The 9,675-nt window shown below is 44.9% G+C and overlaps 1 long non-coding RNA gene across 1 annotated transcript; it reads right to left on the bottom strand.

Annotated features, from left to right (window-relative positions):
* Positions 1 to 1,724: 1,724 nt before the first annotated feature.
* Positions 1,725 to 2,828, bottom strand: LOC142897257 (uncharacterized). Its single transcript, XR_012928436.1, has 2 exons — positions 2,714 to 2,828; positions 1,725 to 1,904 (listed from the first exon to the last, which is right to left on the bottom strand). It is a non-coding gene; the product is annotated as an uncharacterized LOC142897257 (long non-coding RNA).
* Positions 2,829 to 9,675: the final 6,847 nt, after the last annotated feature.

The raw sequence follows: 9,675 nt of genomic DNA, 5'->3' as shown, positions 1-9,675 counted from the left end.
CAGTGCAAATGGAGAGACAATCTGCACAATCTTTGTAACACTTTGTGTGTCTTTCAATCCCATTCTCAGCATAATTTACCCTGCATGAAAGCCCTACCTGTTGGTTCTGTCCTCCGCTATCTCAGACACTCATTGTCGAAAGGTAAGAAGTTTAAAATAAGCAGGCAAGATCATCAGGGTTTTCTTTTGTTTATCTATTGAGCTCTTCAGTCTCCATTTTCACTTCACTACAAATGAATATGCAATCTTCACTCTTTTGAACATAAAGACTTAAGACTTCATCATCTGCACATTGAAAAAGTGGGCACCTAAATATAATAGCAATAATATTCAACAAATGTGCACAACACTGTCTGCAAACCGTGTTGAGCATTTTCCTAGTTCCCTTTTTGAACATGATAAATATTTCAGGTAGACTGACTCAAAGCAAAAATTCAACCCCGGTTCCCTGCTGTGGAATATTTTTTTATCAGTTTCAGTGGCGTCGTTCCTGTAAGACGTCTGTTTCATCCTGTAAACTACGTGTCACACAGTCCCCAAAATGGAAATTGTTTGCCACAGGGTCGCTCACATGATCATTCATGAATGTCCATCAACCATGCATGTGTACGCGCGTGCGTGTGTGTGTGTGTGTGTGTGTGTGTGTGTGTGTGTGTGTGCGCGTGCTCGCGTGTGTGTATGACTACCATCTGGTCTGCTCTTGAAACGGTTAAAGGCAAACAAAGGACACAATGCAAGTAATGTAAATAGCCTTCACCTTGTCCGTCTCACTGCTGTCTTGCACGTGTGTGAGTGCATGTGTGTGTATGTGTGTGCGTGCGTGTGAACGTGTCTATCTGAAATATGTGTGTATGCTAATAAGACGCCACATGGATATGTAGGTCACATCAGCCCACTTTCTGCAAGGCTCAGACCCTTTTCCCACACGACATACACAAATGTTGTGACGCAGGCAAGCACAAATTCACAATCACACACGTAAACGTAAAAAAAATATATGCGTATACACATATATATATATATGTATATATATATATATATATATACATATATGTTAGGCTGGGCAAGTTAACGCGTTATTATCTCGTTAACTCATTTATTTGTAAACGCCGGCAATTATCTTATCGCGCATTAACGCATGTTGTAGGAGCCGTGAGTAGGGATGGGCGATATATCGCCGTTTGCGTTCGTATTGTCATAAAATTCACCGCGTTAAGAATATGTCATCTTGCGGTAATAACGATAAACTCGTGTTGATGACGTAATTACGTGCGCAACGCACTTTCTGCTGGCAGCCGGCAGCTCATGTGTCGCACAGGGGCTGATAGCGTACCCACCGTGCTCGAGAATCGATCGTGGATTGTGTGCAAAGTGAAAATAAACACCACGGAAACGATTTGCAATTCTATTTTCTTTTGGGTCAGCGGAAACGCAGGAAACGCAAAAACGTTAGCGAACTTTTACTGGCACAACTCCGAGTCAATTTTAGCATGGACCTTTTCAGGCTTTGTGTTCTAAAGTTACTCGAAGCAGACGTTGAACTCTGTCGTTTATCCACACCGTCTTTTCAAGAGCAATCCTTGTTTTTAGTGAGCTACTGCTTCTGCAAACACAGCGTGCTTCAGGCGTTCTTCTTCTTCCGCCTTCAAGGAATAAACTTGCGGCGCCACACCGGCTGGGCATAGGTACTACATTGTTTTCAGTCGTTTCCAGCCGCGTATATGTAATATGTCTTCGTGTAAACGCGTTTTTTTTCGAGTGCGGTTTCAAATATATGCAGTTTCAAAAAAAAAAAAAAAAAAATGGAGTTGAATTGTTTTATATTTTTTATCGTCACTTTTATCATTATCGCAATAAATACCAGAAATTATTGTGATAAAACTTTTAGTCCATATCGCCCATCCCTAGCCGTGAGTTTCTGACCCCTGTTTTACACCAGAAGAAGAATCTGCAGAGCGTCAGCAGAGCGACCGCGTTGACGCTCTGCTCACGCTCCAGCACCCTCCCACACAGTACGCGTTTTATGAGCAGAGCGTCCCACGCAGCGGCTCGATCGGTTCACGCGAGGATTGCAAGATCGCGCGACAACCCAGGTAGTTTTCGCGTGTTTTTAAAGAAAACAACAATGAAACAAAACATCAATACTTCGAGACACTGTTGGGACAGTGTCTCGAAGTATCGATGTGTGTAAAAAAGAAAAATAATAATAAAGCGAACTGCTGGCATCATACAAAATGCAGGTATTTAAAGTATAGATGCATTTTGTTCATCATAGTTTGAGATTCAAAGTGAAATCTGTTTTTGTTTGATGGCCGACCTGAACAGCGTTGAAGCCAATGCGTCACGTTGATGTTTCACAGTAAAGTACAGCACATATAAATACAAAATCCAGTACATTGTGTGTTATGATGAAAATCAACCGGATCCACCGTGTTTTTACACCATTGACTTCCTGTCTGAACGATCCTACCTGCTACGATTGACGCAGGAGGGACGCAGCAAGCGTCAAAGAATAAATTCTGGTGTTCTTTTCCAGCGGCTCGCGTTTTACTGCTTCTGGGACGCTTCTGAAATGCGGACACTCTGCGCCTGGTGTGAACTTGCTCATTGACTTTAGTGGCCGCGTTTCACTGCGTCAACGCGGACGCTCTGCTGACGCTCTGCAAACGCTTCTGGTGTAAAACAGGGGTCATGTTTGTATTTGTGAACGCACTTCTTTAACACCTGGGTAGGGGGTGTGTGTGTCACTGTGGGGTGTAGCCACAACGCTATTTAATGACATTCACCTGTGCGCCTCGGATGGCTTGGTGTGGTGGGGTGAGCGTTGGGAAATCATGCGATTAATTGCGATTAAAATTTTTAATTGTTGCCCAACCCTAATATATATGTATATATATACACACACACACACACACACACACACACACATACATGTATATATATATATATATATATATATATATGTATACATGTATATATATATATATATATATATATACGTATATGTTCATACATATATGTGTATGAAAATTTATACACAGTTACTTTAGAAAATGAAATCCCTCCTCACTTCCTCAAACACCCAGTTTTAGTTTGAGCCACTTTTAGTGGAACTGAGGTTGACGGAAGTGAGAGGGAGGAGATGCTATGTTACACACACACACACACACACAAAGTTGCTGTGATGCTTCTCACTTATAACCCAAAAAAGCCCCATGAGCTTCTCACTGGGCGCTTGCAGTGGCATTCCCCTGGCGTCCTGCGGCGTTGGCTCAGTTTTGATTTTATACTTCACAGTGGAGCACGCTGAGACAAAAGCTCCAGTTTGCCATCCCCGCTCCTGCAAGATGCGACTTCTATTTTATTTTATTTTTATTTTTATTTTTTTCAAAAAATTGCGTTTTAAATCAGGAGCAGGGCTCATGCAGGAGACAGGCTCCATCGGGTTTATCCATCCAGATGTTTAAGAGTTAGAAAAAAATTGGTAGGGAGAGAAGGTAGAGGAACACAAAACAATACCTCCATCCCACTCTCCTGACAAAACAAGCCGATTTGAATTCATCATCCTGCTGCGGCTATTTTTGGAGCTGTGATTAAAAAGAAAAAAAAAAAAAAAGGAGATGAAAAATTTGAGAAAAAAAAATCACACAGGAATGTCGCCTGGCTTGCCGTCTTTGTGTTTTGCCACCTCTGTCGGCCTGGTGTGGGTGGACGTGGAGGACGACTGTTTACCTTCCGCGAGCAGGGCCCGACCTCCACCTTCCCCATACAACTGACGAGCTCACAATGCAGTCACCCTGCCTACTAGCCTTGAGTCCGCCCTCGCATGGCAGCCACCTCCGGCTATCGTGTCGCCTCCTCTGCCCCCTCGGTGACCCCGTGTTTGCATCACGCTCAGCAAAGCCAAGTTAGTCCGGTGCACACGCAGCTGGACCAAAACGCTGCTGGCAACCCGTTGGCCTGGCTGCATCGTCTCCAAACCCCCCCCCCCCCGCCTTCCCTCGTGTCTTTTATCATTGCATATCATGGCCATCAATGCGCCAATATTAAAGGGGCTGATTCACATTTTCAGCTTGAAAGGCTCCACGTTTGCTTGCGTTTGTGCTGACGTGCGGCGGCCGGCCAGCCATACAGCAGTTTCCCGCGGCTTTTAAAAGTTGCAGGTTTCGTTCTCCTCCCCCCTGCGATGATGTGCAGCGGCTTCATCATTGGTGTTGTGAAGTCGGGGCGAGTGAATTGTGTGCAAAGCAGCACCAGTTCTCTGTTGTAAGGGCACAAGAGGAGGAGACAAGCGTCTATCTCGTTCTGCCTGGTGTGACAACCCCCATTACCCGTCTGCTTAAACCCCATCCCCCTTCGTCTCTCCCTCTCCCTCTCTCACACACACACACACACACACACACACACACACACACACACACACACACACACACACACACACACACACAGCCCCTCAGGGTAGTGGGAGGTCACGGCGCTGTTGTGCTGCCTGGCAGTTGTGCACGGAGACGCGTGGGAGACACGCCGCAGAGACAAACGGTGATGCAGAGTGTCTAGTGTGGGCACACATGTTGGCAAGCGTGCTCGTGTGCATGTTTTGGGAGAGGGAATTTAAAAAATGTGGCAGAGAGAGAGAGAGAGAGAGAGCGAGAGAGTTGAGATCGGAGGATGCGGAAGAAGTGGTTATTTTCGAAGGGAGCACGCTAAATGAGAGCGGCGATGGCGGGAGAGGAGGAGGAGGAAGAGGAGGAGGAAGAGGAGGAGGTGCGACTTGGCGTTGCAGGTTTTTCTGTGGGTTCCACCGAGGCGTGTTCTCAGCTCGGTGGCAGCCTTCACGCTGGTGATGCAATTCCACCGGCTGGCTGCCAGTCACAGGCGGCACGTGTTCCTCTCCCACTGCCAGACTGGTCTTTATCAGAGTGTGACCGGGGGGGATGATGAGGTGGGATGGGATGGGGAGGGCGTGGGGGTGCTTGCAATGGGCCTGCAAGTGCGGCTCTGGGAATCATGCTCCTGCAAAGCCTGTTAGATAGTTGGCGGTCAAACTTTTCTATCTGTAGCCACGGCATCATCTTCCCTCAGCACTTTCATGGCAATTCGACTCAATGTATGGCGAGGGAGGGGAAGGAGAGCATGATGGGAAATGGAAATAAACTCCGAGCCAGTAGGATGTGACACCCCCTTTTTGGAGACCTTCCCTGTTTTTCGGTTTCTGTCTAAAATAAAGCAGAAGGCCAAGAGTGGAAAAAAAAAAATCCTTCTCACAGTCATCGGCAGTGAAACAAAGCGGATCTGTTGGCTTTGTTTGAATGTATCTGTCATAAACAGAATTCCTCTGGTCACAGCCACAGCTGGGGGTCCATCTCTGGCTGATCGCTGGATGGTACTGAGCCCAATTTTGCAATCAATTTTGGTTGAGGGGAGGAAATGCGTTTGCATCAGTACGATTATTTTTGCTCCTCCCAGTTCGATCAGAGGCTCCTCCAAAATCCCAAACAGTAAGAATGATCTGCACTGCCTCCGGGGGAAGTCTCAAAGATCATCAGGTGACTCGTTCCTCCAAACGGCAGGTGTTTGGTCTCACGCTCTCAACGAGTCCTCCCACTCCCAAACGAGTCTTAATGTCTCTCCTATTTTTTGTTAAATCTGTCGATACAAATTGTCTGGCGTGTGACCAGCTCTGCTTGCTGACAATTTTGTTTTATCCTTCCATCACTTTTTAGCGACTCGGTCTCCACGACTCCCTCCCTGTCCGCGCTATGCCGTCCTGAAACATGGTTGTCAGTATGGGACTGTGATGAACAAGGGCCTACACATACATATAGGAGAACGTTTTGGCTTGTGCAAATGTGTGTGCGTGTATGTGCGTGCGTGTGCACGCGGCGCATGCAGATGCGGATCCATGTGCGTGCCTATGACACACTGGGCCTATGCCACTTCCCACAGAACGAAAACACATGAGAACATTACCGCTGCCTCCCCTCTCTCTTTCTGTCTCCCCACCGCTGCAATTCTCCCCGTTCCTCCTCAGCCCTCCCCTCTCTTCTCTTCCTTCTTAAAGGTGCAGGCACAGAGTAATCAAACAGGGAATGAAAGTGGAAGACGGAGACGGTCTTCAAAATACACAATGCAGCAACAATCCCCCACCCCAACTACTGCAACTCCAAAGAAGAGGTGAATGCACTGACATTTCTCGGGTAGCAACTTCAGAAATAAACGTAAAATTGGACATAAATGTTTATTTAGTTAAAACTGCATTATAGGTTCATTGTGTGCTGCACTCTTGGAGATAGATTTAATCATATATGGGCCACCGTTGCCTCTCAGGTCGATGTGAGTTCTTTACGTGCAATCAGACAGTATTGTCGCAAGCCACAGGCGACTGGAGGGAGTGACAATGTGCAATATTCACTATCATGTGCATCTGAGATCCAATTGCTGCATCACCTCGCTTTAAGGGTCTTCTGTCACACCCATTCTCAGACCTTCATTTGTCGGACTGCACTCCAGGTCATCAGCCTCACATGATACATTCACAAAAAGCATGAAACAGATAAAAAACAAGGCTGAGTTGGTCTCAAAGTGAACACAAGACTGGATGCTCTCGTTAACCTGTAGGAGAAACTGTGAAGTATCATTGCCTATTGTGACATCTCAAAGGACCTATTTCCAAAACCAAACCTTTTCATCATCACCTTTTATTGTTCTATCTTTTTTTATTTGTGAACTTTATATTTAAGGACTTTTCTTTTTACTGATTGATGATGATCTGCTACATATAAAACTATCCAACCTCATTCTAGTTTAGATAATACAATGCAAAGTTCTTTTTTTTATGTTGGTTGAAGTTTTTCATTCCTGGTACTGAACTTTTTCACAAGCTGTATTGTAGCGAAACACAGTGCATGCAAGCACTCATCCCTGGCAGGTTTGCGGAAAGGTGTAAGAATCTGTCGTATCGTAAACTCATGTGAGATGAAACCCCTGGATCTGCCATTAAACTGGACTTCCTGTAACTCATTTCCCTCGGGGGTTTTCATTACAGGAAAATTTAGTGAGATCTAAACGCCTGGGAAAGCCTCCTCTGTTCTTCAAGTATTCATTAAATCCAGAGTAATGGCACGTAAATGAAACACAGATACCTTTACCTTTTGTGTTGTCAAACGAAATATGCGTAACCGTGTTTTAAGTCTTGCAATACCTTTGAACATTTTAACAAGGCAGCTAAGAAACAATGATATGGGAGATGGATTTTATTATGATTTCTTTCATGTGTGGCTCCAACGTGTACGTTTAAAGAAAAAGTGATGAGTTCTGAAGCTTGCGTTGGTTTCTTCTTTGTCTCTAATAATGGTGGCGCTGGAGAACACAGATTTTTTCTTTTTACCTCCCTCCATTTCGACAGAAGCTCGCAGAGGCGGCTGGGTATAGGAGGGATAAAGCCAGATGAGGTGCACCGGGGAGCGTGCCGGGTGTTTGGGAATGGCACAGATGAACTTGGTGACCAAGTGGAGTGACGCAAATCAAAACAGACAATCAGGCAGGAAGGCACGCAGACAGACGAGGCAGCTGGTGGGTCGGCGTGCATGCAGACAGTCAGAGTCGGAGACAGACGGACAGACAGGCGGATGTAATAACAGACAGGTTCATATTTGGGATAGCACGGTGAGGTTATGTAAGCTGAGGCTTCAAGCCTCTCTAAACTTCCACCAGCTGTAGATGCCTTCTGAAGGGGGAACGTGATTTATTGTTCAATTTCGTACATCATCTCTAATTTTTACCATTTGGATTTGTTTTATCACTCAAACAGACCGACCTGTAATGGCCAGAATGTCTGGACTGCACATTGTCTATTCAGGATACAATGAAGTAAAGTTTATTTCTATGAAATGGGCAGACGTAATTCAAAGTGAATATTTACTCTCTGACAGAACACAAAGACTAAGCTACCTTTTGGCAATGATAATAAAATTCTATTTATAAGACAAATCCTGCATAGTTGTCTTCTGCAATTTACAAGAAAAAATAGCATATTCATGCTTATGACTTAATTGTGAAGTCAGGCACATATGCACACATTGAATGAGAGGACTTTCATTTATTTGTATGTAAAATGTGAACAACGTCAAGACCCCACAGACTGGAACTTTCCCCGACCTAACAAATTCTGTTGGCAGGGCTGTTCACGCCTCCAACATTATGGCGAACAGTTCCTTTGAAACTGGTCATCTTTTTGTAAACCAAACTGATCCACGGCAGTGGTAGCTTACGGGACAAGAGACTGGTGATAGACATTTAGACTGGCATACAGACTCAAAATTCTTCTGTGAGGGACAAAGAGAGTCATATGTGCCACTGTTTCAAAATCTTATTTCTGCATTTTGATTAGGAAAACGATGTCAAACAATTAATCGGATGATTTAATAACCATTAAAAAGATTTTTTTGAACGTGTGTGTTTTAATGTTAACATGAAGTCACACTGTGGTCTCTTACATAAACACAATAAATCTATAATGTAAAACAGGATTAGCTAACTGATTTTTGCCAAGCGATCACGCCCATATACTCTCCCTCTTTCCACTGCACATGTAATTGATACTTTTTACCAAATTTGGGACTTGAAGAGGATGGAGAGCTATTTGAATAAGACTGACCCTGCCCCTCTCTTTAAGAAATCAGCATTCCACAATGCATTGAAAATTGCCATTTCTCATTTGCAAGCAAAGATGTCATGGAGGCGGTAAGGAAAGACGGACTGAGCGGGAAAGAGAGGAGAAGAGAAGAGGCGGGTTACGGGGTCGCTGCTGGACGACGATGACTCACAGGGATGGAAGGGCGGAGGTTCCACTGCTGCCGTGTTCTCTGGTTGTTTCGGTGCAGCGAATTTCTCTTTTTACCGTCCCTCGAGGAGCTCCTCCAGCACACACGCACATAAGCGAAACAGATGCAAGAGAGGTGGTGACGCCTCCGAACCTAAGCAGGTGTCGTGGACCAGCGAGAGGGAGGCATGCGTTTGCTATGCACAGAATGTTTCAACCTGTGATTAATTATAATTTGGCCTCACAAAGGCCGGTGCTGGGGGAATTCCTCCGCTTGTGTGGAGTGCAACTTATTGTGTTTTTCCTTCCCGTGCGGTCTAAAGTCAGGGCGGAGTGCAGACCTAACAGGGGTGCTTGGATGCCTGCACGTCTGATACTGTGGGCCTTCACTGCTGGAACTGTTGCATAACAAGAAAGGCACCAATGGAAAGGACTGCACTCTTCAGAGTTACGCCGAGCCATCACTGCTTAACACATTTTTCAGGGGGGATGAGTTACGAATCTTGGCTTCAAAGTACGTATTGTTTGACAAAGAGGCTATCTGGCATCGCATTAACCTCTAAATTCTTCCCCTACTTGCCAAAAATGGCGATATGTTATCTTGTTTGCCCTTCTGCTACTCACACACTACTCTTTTGTTCCACTGACCTGAGCATACACTGGAATTGTATTAGAGTAACCTTTAGCTTTTTAGGCCCAACAGTCCATTTCTACAGCAAGGCAGAGTAGTGAAGTTTGTTGTTTTGTGTTTAAACTGAAAGTTGGTACGAATTTGTTTTTGATGCTTTGAAACTTTTGAATGGGAAAGTGCACCAAATTATCCTGGTTCCTTCCTTTCCTATCTTTCTTAATTA

Source organism: Nelusetta ayraudi, unplaced genomic scaffold, assembly GCF_046127955.1.
Source record: "Nelusetta ayraudi isolate G7.1 ecotype Tasmania unplaced genomic scaffold, CSIRO-AGI_Nayr_v1 ptg000059l, whole genome shotgun sequence".
In the NCBI taxonomy this organism is placed as follows: Eukaryota; Metazoa; Chordata; class Actinopteri; order Tetraodontiformes; family Monacanthidae; genus Nelusetta; species Nelusetta ayraudi.
The sequence above is the reverse complement of the archived record's forward strand: the minus strand, read 5'-3'. Positions and strand labels throughout refer to the sequence as shown.